This window comes from Amphiura filiformis, chromosome 4, assembly GCF_039555335.1.
Source record: "Amphiura filiformis chromosome 4, Afil_fr2py, whole genome shotgun sequence".
Lineage (NCBI taxonomy): Eukaryota > Metazoa > Echinodermata > Ophiuroidea > Amphilepidida > Amphiuridae > Amphiura > Amphiura filiformis.
This window is the reverse complement of record NC_092631.1, coordinates 24,660,208-24,679,349: the sequence shown is the minus strand read 5'-3', so window position 1 is coordinate 24,679,349 and position 19,142 is coordinate 24,660,208. Positions and strand designations below refer to the sequence as shown.

At 35.5% G+C, this 19,142-nt stretch overlaps 1 protein-coding gene across 5 annotated transcripts in view; it reads left to right on the top strand.

Annotated features, from left to right (window-relative positions):
• Nucleotides 1-19,142, top strand: part of LOC140150722 (coiled-coil domain-containing protein AGAP005037-like) — a 338,931-nt gene that overhangs the window by 56,197 nt on the left and 263,592 nt on the right. Inside the window, exon 1 of one of the 5 annotated variants that reach the window (XM_072172815.1) lies at nt 16,241-16,589. The exons of the other annotated variants lie outside the window; for them this stretch is intronic. The gene's annotated coding sequence lies outside the window, so the exon portion shown is untranslated. Of the gene's footprint in view, nt 1-16,240; nt 16,590-19,142 lie in introns of those variants that run through there. 5 annotated transcript variants of the gene reach the window in all.

The following is a 19,142-nucleotide window of genomic DNA, read 5'->3' as shown; positions in this document are numbered from 1 at the left end:
TACGTCTGAACACGGCTTTTAATGAGTGACTTACCACTCTCTGACAATTAAGAGTGCAAATCATGATAATTGACCTAAATTCATGATAATTGACATGTAAATAATCGAATTGGAGCAGGAAGTAGAGCTACAAGAAACCAAATACATGTGACTTCTGATCCGACAGGTGAATAATTCAGGCCAAAATGCTATATGCCATGTGCTGCCTTTGGGCATTGTTGATCTATAATGTAATTTAAAGCATTACAAAGGGAACAACATAAAGCATAAAGATAGATGACGTCCTATAAACATTAATTTAGTTTCATAGTTTAATATCAAAACTGGAAGTAGGTCAAAATAGCACCTTCCACGTGGGTGTCTCCTGCAGATGACAAATGTCCGAATTGTATATTTCCATGACCATATTTGGAATCAGCATGAAAAATGCATTAAAATGAGTACAAACAAGCCTAGTATTGGTTCAGTGGTTTTTGAGATAGCTCGTGATATTTTGAGAAAATATCTCAAAACTTGGGGACTATGCATAATGGGCTAGCTCTAGCACACAGAGTATTAACAACATCAGAGAAACACCCTCCCTCCTATATGAAGGTAGTTTCATTTATTGGATTTTGAAATATAAAATATATCCTTTTTTGAATGGACATAAGCTTTATACTGTATTCACCTAATGACATGTAGTAACCCTTGTAATTAACAATTACAAAGGTATCCCAGTACATGAAATACAAGATACAATAGCAATGCTTACCAAATTAACACAGGGCAGCCTTTCTATATAATAAGTTTTTCTCATGAACTCTTCATGTGTGTTTAAATGCATTATAAATTAGGTCAAGTTCAAACTGATGTATTTTAAGATTCTTTGCAATTCTTCATTTTCTATGACATTTCTCACTGAAAAAAGTAGCCATGAGTTCAGGAATACCTCTAAGGCATATAGGACATTTTTAGTATGAACCATTTTAGATGATTTATCTGTCGTAATGTTGTTTGTCCCTTTCATCACAATGAAAAGAATTAAAATATCTTGAAATAGGGTAATGTTTTTGCTCTCAAATTCTCATTTAGTGGATACTTTGAGAATTATTTGAAATAAAGTCAGCTGCTACAATCAAAGCTGTGATAAATATATTTGCTATCTACTGAAGATGTAAGTAATTAAGATCTGGCCTCATACCACTTTAATCACAATAAAAAGGATTAAAATATCTTGAAATAGGCATATGTTTTTCTCAGAAATAGCCCATTTAGTGGGTACTTCAAAATATTTGAAACAAAGTCAGCTGCTACAATCAAAGCTGTTCATAAATACATTTGCTATCAACTGAAGACGTATAAGATCTGGCCTCAATATTCAATAAATACTTTCTACATTCTGTAATCATCTATATAGAATTGCAGATTCATACGTAGTGGTAATAACAATGAAAATTATTAATTTAAACTTCAACACTACTTGTTCCTCGAAAGCGCTTCCGGTAAGTGAAATAAACAAGTAGTGTTGAAGTTTAAGTGAATAATTTTCATTGTAATCATCTAATTTCAACAAATTTGCTATCTATTGAAGATGTACGTTACACAAGATCTGGCCTCAATATTCAATAAATACTTTCTGCATTTGGTAATCATCTAATTTCAACAAATTTGCTATCTACTGAAGATGTAAGATACACACACTATGGACCACAATCACCTCATCCTAATGGCATAGTTCAATAACCTCAATAAACAATAATAGTTCAAAATTTGACCTCAACTTGCAGAGTATGAGTTTTTGTACCCAAATTGTCAAAGTTCATTCAATGAATGTGCAAATGTATTGGGGTTAAAGAACTGTGCCTGATAGATTAGCATGTTGTGGATCCTAGTGAGAAGACCTGGCCTCAATATTCAATAAATACTTTTTTACATTCTGTAATCATCTAATTTCATCAAATTTATTGCGTACACTCAGTGGTTACCATGACTACACCCAAATCTTATTGCAGGTCATGGTATTTATTTGCAAGTAATTTCATGATTAGTTTGTTTCTATCTTTGACCATCAATCAATGATTATTTTTTTCTAAAAATAAGATGCAATGCTTGTTTCGATCTGTTTTTGAGTTGAAATCACTGCCATAAAATGATCGATATTGTGAACAAATTGGCGTAAATGAATGGAAACTGTGGCAATGTCGAATTGCTCTTGAAATTAACAAATATGAAGAGTTTATTTTGAATTTCTATTTAGAATTTTGAAAAATGGTGGGTTTCAATATATCTGAAAAGTATTATAATCCATGTATTGCAATGTCACTGATTTCTGCAGACATTTGAATAAGTTTGAGGATTCTCAGGCTTAAATCTGAATAATTTGTTGGTGCCTAAATTTATTTTATTTTATCCCAAATTTGGTTAATCTTTCCCAATTTCATGTCCTATTCGTTTTGATTGTCACATTTTTTCATGTTTTATGAGATAAGTTCCTTCTCAGCAGGGGCGTAGCAAGAGTATCAGGGGCCCATGGACAAGGAGCAGTACGGGCCCCTTTAACATGTTTAACCAGGGCGGGATTTACCTTATGGGGGTCATGGGCCAGGCCAAAATTTGGAGGCTCCGAACTCACGTGGCGAGGAAGGCATGTGCATTCAAGTCAGTGGCCAAGTTTTGGTTTACTTATAATATAGAAGGGGACTAATATATTTTGTTTTTAACCTCAGATCAACATGAATTTTGCTATTGGAATTGTAAAATTTTGCCTTATTTTGGCCAAAAATCATGCTGTTATTGGGGTTAATCGAAAGATGCATAACGCAATCTTGGGGCCCCAAAATTTTGTGGGCCCTGGACCTATCTGGCCCAACGGTAAATCCGGTAGTGCTCTCTATTATCAGCCCTTATTTATTTTTCGCTTTTGTGCTCGGGCCCCTGAATCCTCGGGGCCCATGGACTTCGTCCACCCTGTCCCCCCGCTTGCTACGCGCCTGCTTCTCAGTACTGCTTGAACAACAATGGGATTCTAGAATGTTCTCGTTGGTATACTCAAAAATGAGCTGACTCTACAGTATTTTGGACACCTTTAACAGGGCTTTTGCAACCCCACACTGTAAAAAAAAAGAACTGATAACACTTAATAAACACTAAAACATGTTTATTTTTATATTTTACAATAAACACTAAAACATGCTTATTTTTATATTTTACATAAAAGTATAGGAGGCGTTACAAATATAAATCTAAACAAGTTTGAGTGTTTATTAAGTATTATTTGTTGTTTTTTACAGTGCGAGATCTGCTCTTTGTAGGCAGTTCCACTTTGTTCCCATTCCATGATATGAGGAGCAATGAGGATTTGCCAAAATCCCATAATGCATCTAGTAGATATTACTCATAGAATACACATAAAATTTAGTTTGTCTTTAGATATCTGGAGCACATATAGATTCAATGTAAGTTTATCTCCAAATAGTTAAACTCCAGCACATCAGAAGCTTTACCCGCTAAGGTAAACTTCACCCTACACCAGCGGGTGGACGGGTGGATATCAATTTACAGTTGTGTATACAAAATTGCATCCTTAGGATCATGGTCAAAATTAATAGAATGATGCGCCTTGTATCATTCTCATGGATCAATGTTTAATCATGAAATTTTGCTCATAGCCTCAAGAAGCATCATTTGGGAAAGCTTGGGGATATGGAAAGCTATCAAACTTGCCATTGCAAATTGTGTAATCTGGTAGGAGGGAACTTATGTCATTAGGTCATAGGGGCATGGGTGACATGCCCCCAAGAAATAAAAATTTAAATTGGAAGGTGGCCCAGGCTTCCTTACACTAGCTCAGGCTTCCTAGTGTTATAAAATAGCATATTTGGGCACATTTCCGCAACTCTGGTTCACTTTGCTCCCTCAGTGGCGTAGCCAGGACATTTTTTTTTTTTAGGGGGATGGGGGCAAGACAACTTTCAATGTGACAAAATATGACTAAAATGGTCAAAAATTGGCTTAAAATCTTACACAGGGAGGGGCAAGACCATAGGGGAAGGCAGCCCTCTTACCCCCTGGCTATACTTCTGCCCCCTCCCCTGTAGGAGACAATTCATGCTACACCTCACCTTCTAGCTGCTCTATAATGGATGTGCATGAGGCTCAAGTTTATTAATTATGAAAGAATTCCACATTGTATATAGGTTAACATCCCTAACAAACCATAACACAGGTTTTGCTTGCTCCTTGTTAATAAGCAATGTGATGATGAAGATGCTCTTTCAAATCTGAGCACAGATTGCACTTGGAGTGACAGGTGAATCCATCATGATTTGTGTCAGAAGGCGCTATCTGCAATAGCTGCCATATAGACATTTGACCATTTCTGCATTCTCTAGTGTACACAATCTGAAATTATGACATCTGGCAGCTATTGCAGATAGGACCTTCTTGCCCTAAAACCTCGTTATGTTCATCACAAGTTAAGTTTTTAAAATGATTTACTGGCATCAATTTTTACTTCAAAATACCAAGACCAATCTCAAGAACCAATGAAGGAGTACTATAGCGATATGAATTCAAATGTGATGTGATGTGATGATGAAGATGCTCTTTCAAATCTGGGCACAGATTGTACTTGGAGTGACAGGTGAATCCATCATGTCAAGGGATTTATGTCAGAAGCCCCTATCTACAATAGCTGCCATATACACATTTGACCATTTCTGCATTCTTTAGCGTATAGACCTACAATAAAAAAGATATGACACATGGCAGCTATTGCAGATGGGGCCTTTTTGCTCTAAACACTTGATGTGTTCATCAGTCATTGCAAGTCAAGCTTTTAAAATGATTTACTTGCATCAAATTTTACCTAATAAATACCAAGACCATTCGCAAGAACCAATGTATGAGTACTAGCACTGTTTGTACTTGACTCATGTTAGATTTAATGTAGAATTTATTACAAAAATCAAAATTATGTTTGTTTGTTTTTTACAACTTTAAAATTTTTTGGATCTGTCAATTCACTTGTCATTTTGTTGATAGAATTTAAGGGTTATTTGGTTGAAATGCAATGTCAGTATTACAAGGTGTAATTGCATGATAGAATTGTTTAATGCTCTGCATGCTATAGCCATATCATTCAACGTACAAATTTTGAGTTATTTTCTCAAAACATCAAGAGCTATCTCTGAGCCAAATCTAGACTTGTTTCAATTTCAATGCATTTTTTATGTTCATTCCAAATATGGTCATGAAAATGAACATTGCTGACGTTTTTGAATTAAAACAATTTGAAACCTGTCGTCTGCAGTTTACATCTGCATGGAGAGAGTTAAGATAGAAAAATAAGCAATAGCTGCCATTTGTAATTTCCACCTCAACTACAGTGGTGTCCACACAGAAGCATTGACAATTGATTTTCATTATCTAAATCAATATATTATTGAAAAATAACACTTTGATGTTTTGCAAAAGTTCATTCTACAAATCATATACTTTGAAAACTTCCTTGATTTATTGCTATTAATGAGTTATGTAAGTTTTACAAAAATGTTGTTGTTTCAGCCCTCTTTACAACATAACTCAAGAACCACAGGACCTTCAAAAGTATACCTGTGATATTTGTATTCTTCTACACACTTGCTATGAAATGATCAATGCAATTTTTGCCAAAGCTCACTACCATTTGCAAGATGCTGTGAACTACTAAATTGCAATAGTTTAAAATAGTTGCTAACCTTAAAGAGATCAGGGTTCAAGTCATCCAGGTGTGCTTAAAGTGTTGATACTCTGACTCAATTCACCTAAAGTTGTCCAGAAATCATGGAAATCTAGGGTTCACCTAATCCGTCCAGTGAAATTTTGCAATAGTTATGACACTTTGAAAGGCTTATTGTAATTCTTAGGTTGTTTTCTTTCCATTATTATATTGAACATTAATAGGATGTTGTCAAACCCTTACTTTTATGGTGCTCCGGAAACAAACAAAAGGAACATTATTTTCTAAATTCAGCACACCCCTAAATCCTGGATTCACCCCAACATATAAAAGTGATGAGTAAAATCAGCCATTCCACCCCCCTAAAAGACCACCTGCATTCTACACTGTATAATATCACCACAAATTACCTTTAAATCTCAACATGACATTTCAAGCAGACTACAATCATAGCATCTCCAATTTTGTCGCATATTCGCAACTAATCCGCCACAAATCCCGATGTATAAATAATTTGCGTCGGCGATTGGCAGGCGTCTGATTTCACGTTTTGTCTCAAGCGCAAATTGACCTTAATCTCATTAATCCAGATTTGTCATTTTACGACACGGAATAAGATAATGCGACCTAATTGATTGATTAATGGAAAGTGTGCTAAGTCTCACTAGTGGGAAATCAAACCCGCTATAAACAGCGCCCCCAGGGAAATCAATCAAGGGGCAAGATCGCAGCACAGTGAAATGTGAGGAAATCACAGGTAGTCGTTCTCTTGGTTACTAAATGGAAACGTATGTGGCATATAATGTGTTGTTTTAGTCTAGTTTGATTTAGAGTGGAATTTTGTTGGTTTGATTACATCAAGATTGATTTTAATCTGAAGTTGATTTTTGTTATTCTTTATGAAACAATATTAATTAGACCTACACTTTTATATGGGGATCTTAATCATGTTAATAGTATGGCATATAAGAGAGTTCATGATGAGAGTTGACACTTTGGACCCACACATATCTATCTTAATGCCTTAAATACACAATAACGGTCAAATTTTAATGTAGTTATTTTTCAAATATAATAAAATATTATTAGTAACAACTGTTAGGAAACTTTTCTGGTCATTTTAATCCAAACTAATGAGGTAAAATGAAAGAAAACTCACTAAGTTTCTTTGCCACTCAGCTATTAATTCAAACTTGCTCTGTTGGTTTATAAACACAATGAATTTAGCCAAATTCAATTTGGTGTAAGTTGGGACCTGTGTAAACATAACAAATATGCCAACAAAACAGTTTTTGAAAAAAAAATGGCCAAACTCATTTTAAAAGACTGGTCCGTTGCTGAGGTGACACACGCTCCCTGGCACTACAAATTTCATCAAGTTGTCCGACTCAACCAATTCTAGATTACAAACATGAAAGGTGTGTTCAAACGTGAATCTCTGGAGATCACTTTCTGCATAATTTATATGTCTGAAATTTACAAAAGGGAGCTTTTTGTGTTAATATTCGCTGTAACAGGATAGCAAATGGTTAATACAATTTTTGAAACTACAAGCTAGTTGCTCTCATCTCCTGTGTATGTCTGCAATCATAGATGAATACAATACCAATAGAATACTTTGCAAAGATACTAATCTTACAGTTGCGAGTGATCAGCATGATATGAATGTTCTATAATTTTTTGATTAAAGTCTTTATCCCTGTTCTTTGACATCTATGGTTAAATGCAGAGGTACCGCGTGAACGTACTAGTGCAGTGCGATATATCCAAAAATATTTGAACCAATTGCTGTGGTAGTTAATCCTGTTACATCATCACTTCTATGGCGGATAGTTGTACAAAGCTAAGACATAAAATTTACTCATACAACTCATAAATATGCACTTATAGCATGTTTTGAAATGATGGAAGCAAGCATCGAGGAGCTACTATTTAAAAAAATTAAATGTCAATATTCATAAACTGTGGTAATATTTTTATTTTTTCCATTTTTATCTAAAAACACTAAAATCATTACCGATAAAATTATGTCTTCTGGTTTGATAAAAATAGCATAAAAATTTGTAATATTTATACTTCATTAATATTAAAACAAATTTTACTAAACTAATCAATAATAATTTATACACATTTTAATGATAAGAATATGAAAATAGCAATGCAATTTAACAAATTACATTCATTAGAGGCTAAATCAATACCACTTTGTTACCCCAAAATTATGGAGTTGTAGAACATATTTTTGATGACGTTTCAATTCTGTAAATAAATTTCTGTGTTCAACTGATACAAATGAGATAGCGCAAGCAAATTGTGTGTGTGTTACCTGCATTAAATGCATATTGAATGAGACAGATAGCATTAGGCTGTCAAACATGCTCATCTATCAATGCACAGTTCTTTAACCCTGGTATGTTTGTACATACATTGAATGACCTTTGGTACAAAAACTCATACTCCACAGCTTGAGGTCAAATATTGAGCTATGTTTGTGATATGGAGGTCATTGTATTGTGTAATTGGGGATGAGGCCATTTTTGACTCATAAGTGTATGGCCTGATATTCCAGATGCTGTCTTTAGAAGACAGTACGACCACAATGGCCTCATCCCAATGGCATAGTTCAATAACCTCAATCAAACAATGATAGTACAAAATTTGACCTCGAGTTGCAGAGTATGAGTTTTTGTACTCAAATTTTCAAAGGTCATTCAATAAATGTACAAATGTATTGGGGTTGAAGAACTGTGCCGTGATAGATGAGCATGTTGTGGATCCTAGTGAGATGAAATCGGATACTGGTAGTGTTGAATGCAACTACATGTATGTACTGTGGGCTTCGTTCAGGATAATACCGCTTTACAGGTTGCTTTTGATGGTAACTTTCTTTTACAAATTATCTGAGCACTTAAAATTCTTCCTATAAATAAGCCATTTTAATGGGAAGCAGTTTGATAGATAATATTAATTAATTTGACAGAAGTTTGTTATAATTAATTGGTGGCTTTTCTGATAAATTGGCATATTCAAATATGAAGTTGTATTTGTTTTTGTATTACATGTGTTGTTGGAAAGGTGACTGGGAAAAGAGTCATGACTTGAATAGCTCCCATTTGGAGTAATTTGACAAGTACTTGGAAGTTTGGAACACATGCAACTAACTCAAATACTTCACCTAATAGAAAAATAGCTACCACAAGTATAACAAATTAATTATGACTATTAATTTTAAACTTAAATAATAGCAAAGAAAAGTCTTCCCCCACACACATATTTTTGGAAATTGTAATAATTGCTTTTGTAATGATTAGCCAAAAAAGTCTTGAATTTGGGTAAAAACAAAGAAAACATAGAAAGTACCATCATTCCTTTTAAATACATCCCTTACTAATCAGTAGCACAAAGTTAGGGAATAAGAAATAGTTTGTAGTAATCAGTGATATATTAGCAGCAAAATGAAACAAGATCCACTCGTAATGCAAGTGTATGCAATTGATAGAAAGGAGAGAAAATATATTTAAAACAAATCATTTGGCTATTTTGTGAATTTGCCAAAAGTGCCAAAAACTGCTCCCTGTACTAATTCAATGGGGTTTAGTGATGATGAAAAATTGTAAGTAAAAAACACTTGTTTTTTTTGTTGTTTTTTTTTTGTTGGCAGGTGAGTTTTTCTTATCAATATACACATCCTGTATCATTTAGAAGCAATTGTGTGCAGGATTTTGTCTTTATTAAGCTGAATTTATACTACATTGCTGAAAGCTAACAATTGGTTTTTAGCCAATGAGGTAAACACTTTTTGTTGCGTTGGGTAAAGCACACCACTTTATTGGTCAATACCAATGGCTCATCGCTCAGCGATGGAGTATAAATTCAGCTTTAGATTTTATCACATTTGCCATTTGCACACATTGTTCCAGAAATATTGAAAACTGAATTTTGATTACTCGATATTCTGTTTTAGCCGATCACAGAATGTCCCTATTATTGACACAATGCAGCCTTGAAGTGGTTCATTTTCTTGTGCTATCTTCAGTAGATATAAATCAATATCAGCATTGAGGAAATTAAATGGCAAATGCTGATACAATCTGGAAATAAAGGATCCCGGTGTCTTATTTTATTGGATTTGTACGTTACTATTGTCAGATGGTGCAAGCTGACAAAATAGTTATTTCACTATATCCACAACATGCTCATCTATCAAGGCACAGTTCTTTAACCCTAATACATTTATACATTCATTGAATGACCTTTGAAAATTTGGGTACAAAAACTCATACTCTGCAAATTGAGGCCAAATTTTGCACTATGATTGTTTAATTGAGGATTTTGAACTATGCCATTGGGATGATGCCATTGTTGTCCAGAGTGAATCAGACAAAATAGTTATTTGTACATGTAAGGTGAACGTTGTATAGATTTTGTTCCATTCATAATTATGCTTTGGTTATATTTGGAAAGCTTTCTACTCCAGTGTGACATAAGGCTTGTAACACAAATTTGTGGCAGAAATAAGAATTTAAGATTCGAAAATACTATTATTTTCAAAATATCTTTGAAATACTGCAACAGCAAAATACTTCGTTTCATGACAACTTTAATATGCAAGTGTACAAAAATTTAAAAAAGAGAGAAAAAAATATTTTTTAAAAATCCTATAGAGCTTATGAATATCAATTCCAATATAATATTCATTCCAATATAATATTCATATTCATGTTAAAATGTAGGAGCATTGACTCTAAAAAGCAACAGTGTATGGTTAAGGATGTTACATAAAGTACCAGTAATTGTAGTAAATACGTACAAACAATAAAAATACATTTTCAGTATAATGGGTTTTTTTTCCAATTACGTACAGGTGTTTGATATTGTAAGGTTATTGTATCCTATCACTGGTATAAATTAATAGTATATTCCGATATTGGTCTATAAGGCTCCGATGGTGTAAAACAATCCCACCCTGGTGGGGCTATGTATCCCACCCCAGCAATGATGAAACTTGACAATAAATAATAGACAAAGTATTTTACACCATGGTGGTATTGATCAATTAATAACGACAATATACTTCCAGTGGTGGCAAAAAAACCCCAAAATTACGTAAGTTTCTACTTTTGCTGCAATTTTGGGCAAAATTTGTCTATTTTGCCCCCCCTGAAATTCACTTTCCTCCAATGCCCCCCCCACGAAAAAAATTCCTGGTGCTGCCACTGTATACTTCATTGCCAGTATGTATACAACAAATTGAAAAGATATTTTAAGCATTCATTTTAGTTAAAGGCAATATTTCCTGAATCATATCAACTTTTAAGCTATTCGAACAAATTCACTATTAAGCTACTCGAACAGATTCCAAATATTTGTTTGCATAACTGATAATGGTATTAATATTTTCAATATTTTTTGCACAGATGTATGATGATCATAAGACTATTGTATGCCCATAATAGCGTGGTTGCTACTCATATTGTTTTATGAGAACAGGTACAAATCCCACCCTGGTAGTGCTATTTATCCCACCCCAGCAATGATGAAACATGACAATAATAACAGACAAAGTATTGTACCCCATGATGGTATTGATCAATTGATAACGACAGATGGATAATCCATTGCCGATATGTGTCAAAGCTGTGTTGTGCTTGATTCCATGGTAAAACAAAAGGGTCTGAAAGTTTACGAGCTGCCATATGCATGGACACACATTTGCTTAAAATTTGGCATTTTTTGCCCAGAATAGTGTTTTTTAGTGACATCTTGTTGTGGACAGGGGAAAGAAACTGAGGGGGGAGGAGCCTTGGGTGATGCTGCATTCACCATGAATTACCACTGCCCCAGAGAAATAGAAAATGAGAATCGGGTCTCACTGCCATCTTTTAATTTTGTGGGTATTTGTGTTTTGCCCCGAATTTCAGCATGTGCATGGTGCTCGCAGACCATAGGTGCAATTTAAAATGCTTCATGGCACATTGATTTGAGGCTCTCCGCAAGGCCCTGAATACCCCCAAACAGTGGTGGTGTCAGGATTTTTTTGGGGTTATATGGGGTCAAAGTGAATTTCAGGGGAGAAAAGTGAATTTCAGGGTGGCAAAATGACTGAACTAATTAATCTTTGCAAAAGTGGACATTTTCATACTTTTGGGTTTTTATTGGGGGCTACTGGTGGGGCAAGAGTTCTGACTGGGGGAATTTGCCCCCCCCCCCCCTAGTGGTGCCACTGCGCCCAAATATCAACATACAGGACAGTAGAGGGAGTCAAAATGTTTCCCTCTCTATTTCTATTCATTGCTGCAGAACGTTCTTGTAATATTACTAAAAATACAAGTGGCAGCTATTGCATGTATCTGTCTCTTACAACAGCAACATGAATTTTGAGCTCAAGTTGAAAGTACAAGGTAAAGCCCCCTGGTTGCAATATTGTCATTCTCCCCGTGGATAATATGCTTTCATATGCAGTCAACTGAAGCGGTGAAAAGCCAAGTTTATTTCACGACTCCGATTTGTTTACGACCGTGAATCTATTACGAAAAGCACTTTTTGCTTCTGAGTAATTAACTTCAAATAAAGTTAATATGGAGATTTCATTAGTAATTGAACCGTACACGAGTTACACTTTTTGTCAGATTTTAGTCATTAGAACAGATGTTTTTGATGTTGAAAAATGATAATAATATATTAGGCTTACATTTTTTTCTCTTCTTTAAAAGGGCAGAAAGTGAGAATGGCAAATGTTCAATTCAGCATACCAAATATGATTAAATTATATTATCTCTAATTTGATAACCATACTTTGTTGCGTGTTTAATTGGTTGTACATATATGCCGGGTACATGCATTCTTGGTATCTTACACATAAGTATTGATCTCTGTTTCTTGGTCGAGGTGTATCTGTCTCTGTCTGTCTGTCTGTCTGTCTGTCTGTGGGTCTGTATGCCTGTCACTTTTCTGCTCTGTCAGCTGAATCCAAATTTGTCCTTTTCTGTAATGAGCTCTCTCATATCTATGTCTGCATCATCTATGCTTTGTGCTGTCTCTCTTCATTTAGGGCTCATATTGAAATACCCTACCACGCTTTCACACAGAAAGAAGGCAGGATTCCCCTTGCTAAGTGCGCGCGCTTCAGGAAAGGTCGGTCATAAAATGGATGGATTATATGCATCAGTGATACACCCTGCCTTTTGAAGTGGTCTGCTGACAAGGATTATAATAAAAGTTTATCACAGACTGGCAATTTTATTGATTGTTGAACTAATTGAACTAATCGGCTCATCGCACAACCCAGGAAAGCGCGCTCCTAATTTAAGTGGCTAATTGCAGTGTCATAATCACACAGGATTTTAACAAAAGAAGGCTAGCACAGGAAAGCTGCAGGATGGCGCACACCTTCCTGTGTAAGGGAATTTCAATATGAGCCCTTACTCCTGTTCCTCTTCTCATTCTTCTCTTCATTTCATCTCAGGTGTTATTGGTACCTTCATTCCTCCATTTTGTTTGGTCTCTTTATGTCTGTGTGTCTGTTGACTGTTGAGCTCTTCTTCTGACCTTCATTTAGTAGTCAAACCCTGTTCCTGTTTTTTTTTTCTGCTGCATTTCTTCCTCTGTTTCTCTGTGTCTGACCGACTCCTACACTACAAGATTCCTAGTATTGGGGTCACATGCACAGGTACACCGTGCATTGCCAATGTACTTGCCTGGTACTGTGCAGTAGTACCAGTGCAGTTGCCTGCCTGGAACTGTGCAGTAGTACCAGTGTAGTACCAGTGCAGTATGCCAGTACCACTGCTGGTGGTCCTGTGCAGTAGCAGCATTGGTACTATGTAGGTACTTTGTGTGCACTATTATACAGGTACCTTGGCGTCAGTGTACCTGTGCAGTTGGCACAATAAGAATCTTGTAGTGTACATCTGTCTGTCTATCTGGTGTTTTTTTCTCGTCATTTTGCACCACTGACTTACCAGGCCATCTTTTACTCTACACTTGAGTTTCTTAGCTCCTTTTCCTCCTAGTACATGTGGTGCTGCAAAGGGTTAAAAAAGTGCTCACTTCCTTTTTCCTGTACTCCTGAACTTGACATGACATATGGAATACATTATATGCGCTCTGTGATCAAGGGATTTGTATAACCCATTGGAAAGTGCTCTGCTTTTGTCAAGCTGAACATGTATGTTATCTGACTGATTCAAAAAACATATTTGTAGATTTAATGAATTACTTGAGCTGGTCTTGTGAATACTGAATCTTAACAATAGTCATTAACCCTGCTGTACTTCCGATTCTAGTTGTTTGATTTGATTTTTAATTATATGGTCATTTGTAGAACAACCACAAATGAATGCTGGAGTATAAAAAGCATGGGTAATTATTTGGTTTTGTCAAGGCCGTAGAGTCAATGACAATATAATTTAAATTTTTCTTTCTTTCTTTCTTTCTTTCTTTCTTTCTTTCTTTCTTTCTTTCTTTCTTTCTTTCTTTCTTTCTTTCTTTCTTTCTTTCTTTCTTCCTTCCTTCCTTCCTTCCTTCCCTTCCTTCCTTCCTTCCTTCCTTCCTTCCTTCCTTCCTTCCTTCCTTCCTTCCTTCCTTCCTTCCTTCCTTCTTTCTTTCTCTCTTTCTTTTCTTTCTTTCTTTCTTTCTTTCTTTCTTTCTTTCTTTCTTTCTTTCTTTCTTTCTTTCTTTCTTTCTTTCTTTCCTTCTTTCCTTCTTTCCTTCTTTCCTTTACTTCTTCCCTTCCTTTCCTCTCTTCCTCTCTTTCTCTCCTTTTCATCTTTTTCCTTCCCCCTTAGAGTCAATGACAATATAATTTAAATTTTTCTTTCTTTCTTTCTTTCTTTCTTTCCTTCTTTCCTTCTTTCCTTCTTTCCTTCTTTCCTTCTTCCCTTCCTTTCCTCTCTTCCTCTCTTTCTCTCCTTCTTTTCATCTTTTTCCTTCCCCCTTAGAGTCAATGACAATATCATTTAATTCTTTCTTTCTTTCTTTCTTTCTTTCTTTCTTTCTTTCTTTCTTTCTTTCTTTCTTTCTTTCTTTCTTTCCTTCTTTCCTTCTTTCCTTCTTTCCTTCTTTCCTTCCTTTCCTCTCTTTCTCTCCTTCTCTCCTTCTTTTCATCTTTTTCCTTCCCCCTTAGAGTCAATGACAATATAATTTATTTTTTTTCTTTCTTTCTTTCTTTCTTTCTTTCTTTCTGTCTTTCTTACTTTCTTTCTTTCTTTCTTTCTTTCTTTCTTTCTTTCTTTCTTTCTTTCTTTCTTTCTTTCTTTCTTTCTTTCTTTCTTTCTTTCTTTCTTTCTTTCTTTCTTTCTTTCTTTCCTTCCTTTTCCCTTCCTTCCTTTCCTCTCTTCCTCTCTTTCTTTTCATCTTTTTCCTTCCCCCATGCACTTTTTCTCAAATCACATCTTACATCATACCAGTGTTACACGTTTTACACATTAGAGTTTTATCGGCCATATAAATTCACAGATCATTTGTGAAAATGTCAATTTGGTGAAATGCTTGATAAATGGAGACAAATGCGTTAGTGTCCACAATAGATGTGTGTGGGAATTACTGGGTTTGGTGCACTTTTACTTATTTTGGGTCTTTCATGGTTTTATGTTAAATTGTGTGTTTTCTCTCTTTCTTTGTTTATTTTCATGTCGGGTTACATTTATTCTGGATACCACATTAGGCTAATGTATTTTATGTCTGCTGTGTGAAGTACATTGTAGTTAGTACAATAATGTACTGTAAAACATGGGAAGTTTATATCCAAAGATCTAAAGATTGTCAACAAACATGAACAAAGAAATCTTTCTATTTCCATGGCTATAATTACAAGTTAACTTGCATTGTGCTCCTATAATTTTTTGCTCAAATGTTGACAAAATTGGTTCCTTTCAAACAGTTCACATTCACTTGTAAAATTATTCAGAAATATTAATACATGCTGCAGACCCTAATATAGATAAAACTCTTTTAGCATGCCTGGTTGGTTGGTTGGTGGATTTTTGTTTATCAGTTGTCACAACAAAGGTATGGCCTTAAAGCTTTAATTGGCTTGTGTCATGTTGATATTGATACAAATATATGATATTTAATTTGATGCAATATCAGTTGATAAATATTACCAAATTTATTTGTTTCTATTTCATAAATTCGGTATTCACAATATAGATAAAATGGGCTGATGTGATGTGATATTATGCATATTTATTGATCATTTGTGTGCAACTCCAGGTGTTACTGTTAACTTGACATTGGTGGGGAATTTTTGTCTGGTATAAATTTCACAATATGAAAAAGGAAAGTGCAAATTTTGTCTGGTATAATTTTCATAATATGAAAAATGGAAAGTGCAAATGTAGGTGCTGAACATCTTTGTTGTGATTATTTTAGATTTAAGTTGCAAACTTAAACATGTGAAAATAAATGCTAGTGAAAATTTAAGTTCTGAATAATATTTCACCCACGTTAAAAGTTCACACAACCATCTCCGTCTCGACACCACAATCACAGCTGGACTGTGGCCCATTGCATGCTGCCAGGCAGTCAGCCAGCCACATGTGTTAGCACTATTGTAAACAGTTGTACGCAATCATTTACACATTTTTATGATAACATAACATTTACCACTCTTCGCATGTGAAGTGTGAACTCGATCTCTGGCTGCAGAGAGGCTGTGCTCGTTCATATCCAGCTACCCGGCAGTCGGTTCCCGACTGAGAGAGCCACGGTAGTCCAGTTACACCTTACACAGGCAGCACTGAATCCCTGTGAAACTAATAACTGGTACATTTTCATTTGGTTGACTGGGCACTGATCTCTTTCTAGTACTAGTATCGAAGTGGAGAGTTTATTGTGGTGGAAAAAAATCTTGCTGAATACTGACGGTGCACCGGGTCTATAGCCACTGGTGAGTTTTATTACCAACGCATGCAGACCCATCCATCGCATCATATATACACTCCACACACGCATGTTTTTATACTAAGTGCAGAGCAATTTTGTAGCACGACTAGTATTACCAGTGCTTGGGTTGATTGTGACGGACGGAGAGTAATATTGCGATACGCGTGCTCTGCTATGCACGGATACGAGTAACAATCAGATCTGATAGAAAAACCTGGTATAGTAGTTAAAGGGCTTCTTCGGTTGGTAGAGCAGATAACGACGTATTATGTAAAAAAAAAAGTGGATTGGTGCAATAACGAACGCCAGCTAGTTACTCACGCCAAGTACATGGTAAGTGTAATATTATCATCCATATGCATAATTATGTATGGCATATCTTCCTCTTTATATTCTTTGATGTGGAAACCAGCCATACAGGGATGGAATATTTATCATATTGCTTGGCATGGCTTCATATCACTTTATGGTAGAGTCCTGACTGACTTGTCGGCGTGGCGTCAGTTTGCGCACGTTAAATCGTTGTGAATTAGTCCATTTTTTGGTTGCAGCTGCGTCGTCATCGTGGTTATCATCATCATCAAGGGGGCTCTATGTGAGGAGGATACTCTATAGGGTGTGCGATAGTTTGTTTAGGATTATTATGAATTGGCAATGCATAGGCTTCTGGAGTAATACCAGTAGTAAGCACAATAAGGAGGACGCTAAGAAAGATGGTAAGATGCACTTAGAAGAACCATTGTCATGGAGATTTAGCAGGGGGAGGATCCGGGGTGGGGTTGGAGGTGGTGCCAGCCGGCCCCCAGTAAATCTGCACAATCGGTCTATTTCAGTCAATTTTGCATACTTAGCCCAGGCATGAGAAATTTCCTGCTGTTTTGTGGTTCAAATTTCCGCATTTTATTTTAATTTCAGCCCATTTTAGCCTTTTTAGCCTCATTTCACACGCTTTTTCAGGCTTTTTCAAACTTTTCGGGTTTTTTTTCATGGATGATCATTCTCATGCCTGTTAGCTTTTGTTTTATTTCTTTTTTTGCCTGGGTTAGTCATTCAGTGGGTGTTTTAAGGTATCCTCTGATCTTTCATGAGGTCCAGGGGTTGCCCACTTTGACAACTTTTTTCTCTTGCAAATTTTGGATCTGCCTTTGCTTAGGTTAAATATTAGAATACTCTGTTAGGATGGTTTAGATAGAAGTAAGTGGATTAAGGATTAGGATTATCATATCATAGGTTAGGTTTTTTAACCTATTTTATAGCATTAACATTGCCAATGTTAAGGTTAGGGCTATGCCATAGGTTTGGGCTTTATGAAATTGGAAGATAATTTTGTTTTTCATACTTAAGAATGTAGGGTTAATGCTACAGGCTAGGACATTTAAAAATGTACTATAGTTTGAAATCTGATACTTTTGGATGCATGAGATCTTTACACCTTGAATGAAAAAAATAAAATTGCTTCCGGTATACATTATTTGAAATAATAGTTGAGGGTAGGGTTTTAAGTGTTAATGTCATTTTGGTGGTAGGAAGTGGTTAGCTATAGATGTATAGAGAAGAAACTTGACACTGTTTCATATTATACAGCGTATTAGATTCCATTGTACGCATATATACCGTGGCTGCGGCTATAAGTTAATTAAACATCAGAGTCAGGTTTATGTTTAAGAGTATTAAAGAGGCATAAATATTCGTAAAAACTGAATACTTTTTTTTTCTCACTTGGGTATATAAGATAGCATTCATTTATAAGCTTATAACAAGGCTTTTGTTGTTATGGTAATAAATTACAGATTTTATTGGTATAATTTAGATAAATATGTATTCTTTAATAATTTGGATACCTACGCGCAATATTTGATAAGCTTATTATATACACTATTGCCGTTGCACTTACCTAATAAGATGGGGGAATAAGTCCAGAATACCGTTCGTGGATGCTGATGTATAGGAATTTGAACCCTGTGGGCACTCACTGGGGATAGGATAGAAATTGATTTCGATAGCAGTGTTTGTTTTAGAGCTAACAGTAGATATTCAATAACATTGACTCTATCCATCTCAATTTGAATTAGGTTGTGGCTATAGTATAGAGATGCGGATGGCAGTTGGTACATCTATACGAAGGGCTTTTTGGTTAATGTTGGGGAAATATGCCATGTGAGCTGTCTTGTCTTGAGGATTCCAATGCCTAAGTTTGTCCAGAAATGTATCCCTATTAACTGCCGATTGGCCTAAAAGAAGTTTTCATTATCACTTGGACCAATCAGCAACATTGTTAGAATAATTTCACCACACAAAAAAATTAGGGTGAATTATTTGCAAAGCTCCATTCTGATTGGTGATTAAAGTGAAGATATCACGTAATTGACCAATCAGAGGCAATGTTAGATCGGCAGGTAGTGCTCAGGGGGTTAATAAGTCGGGGATTGACTTAGGAATCGCATTTTTTGAGTACGCACAAACATACCCTTTTATGCCAATTTTACATGAATTTGATACCCTATTCACGTTACGCACATACAGGGACGGCTGTGAAAAAATACCCTTTTTACGTGAA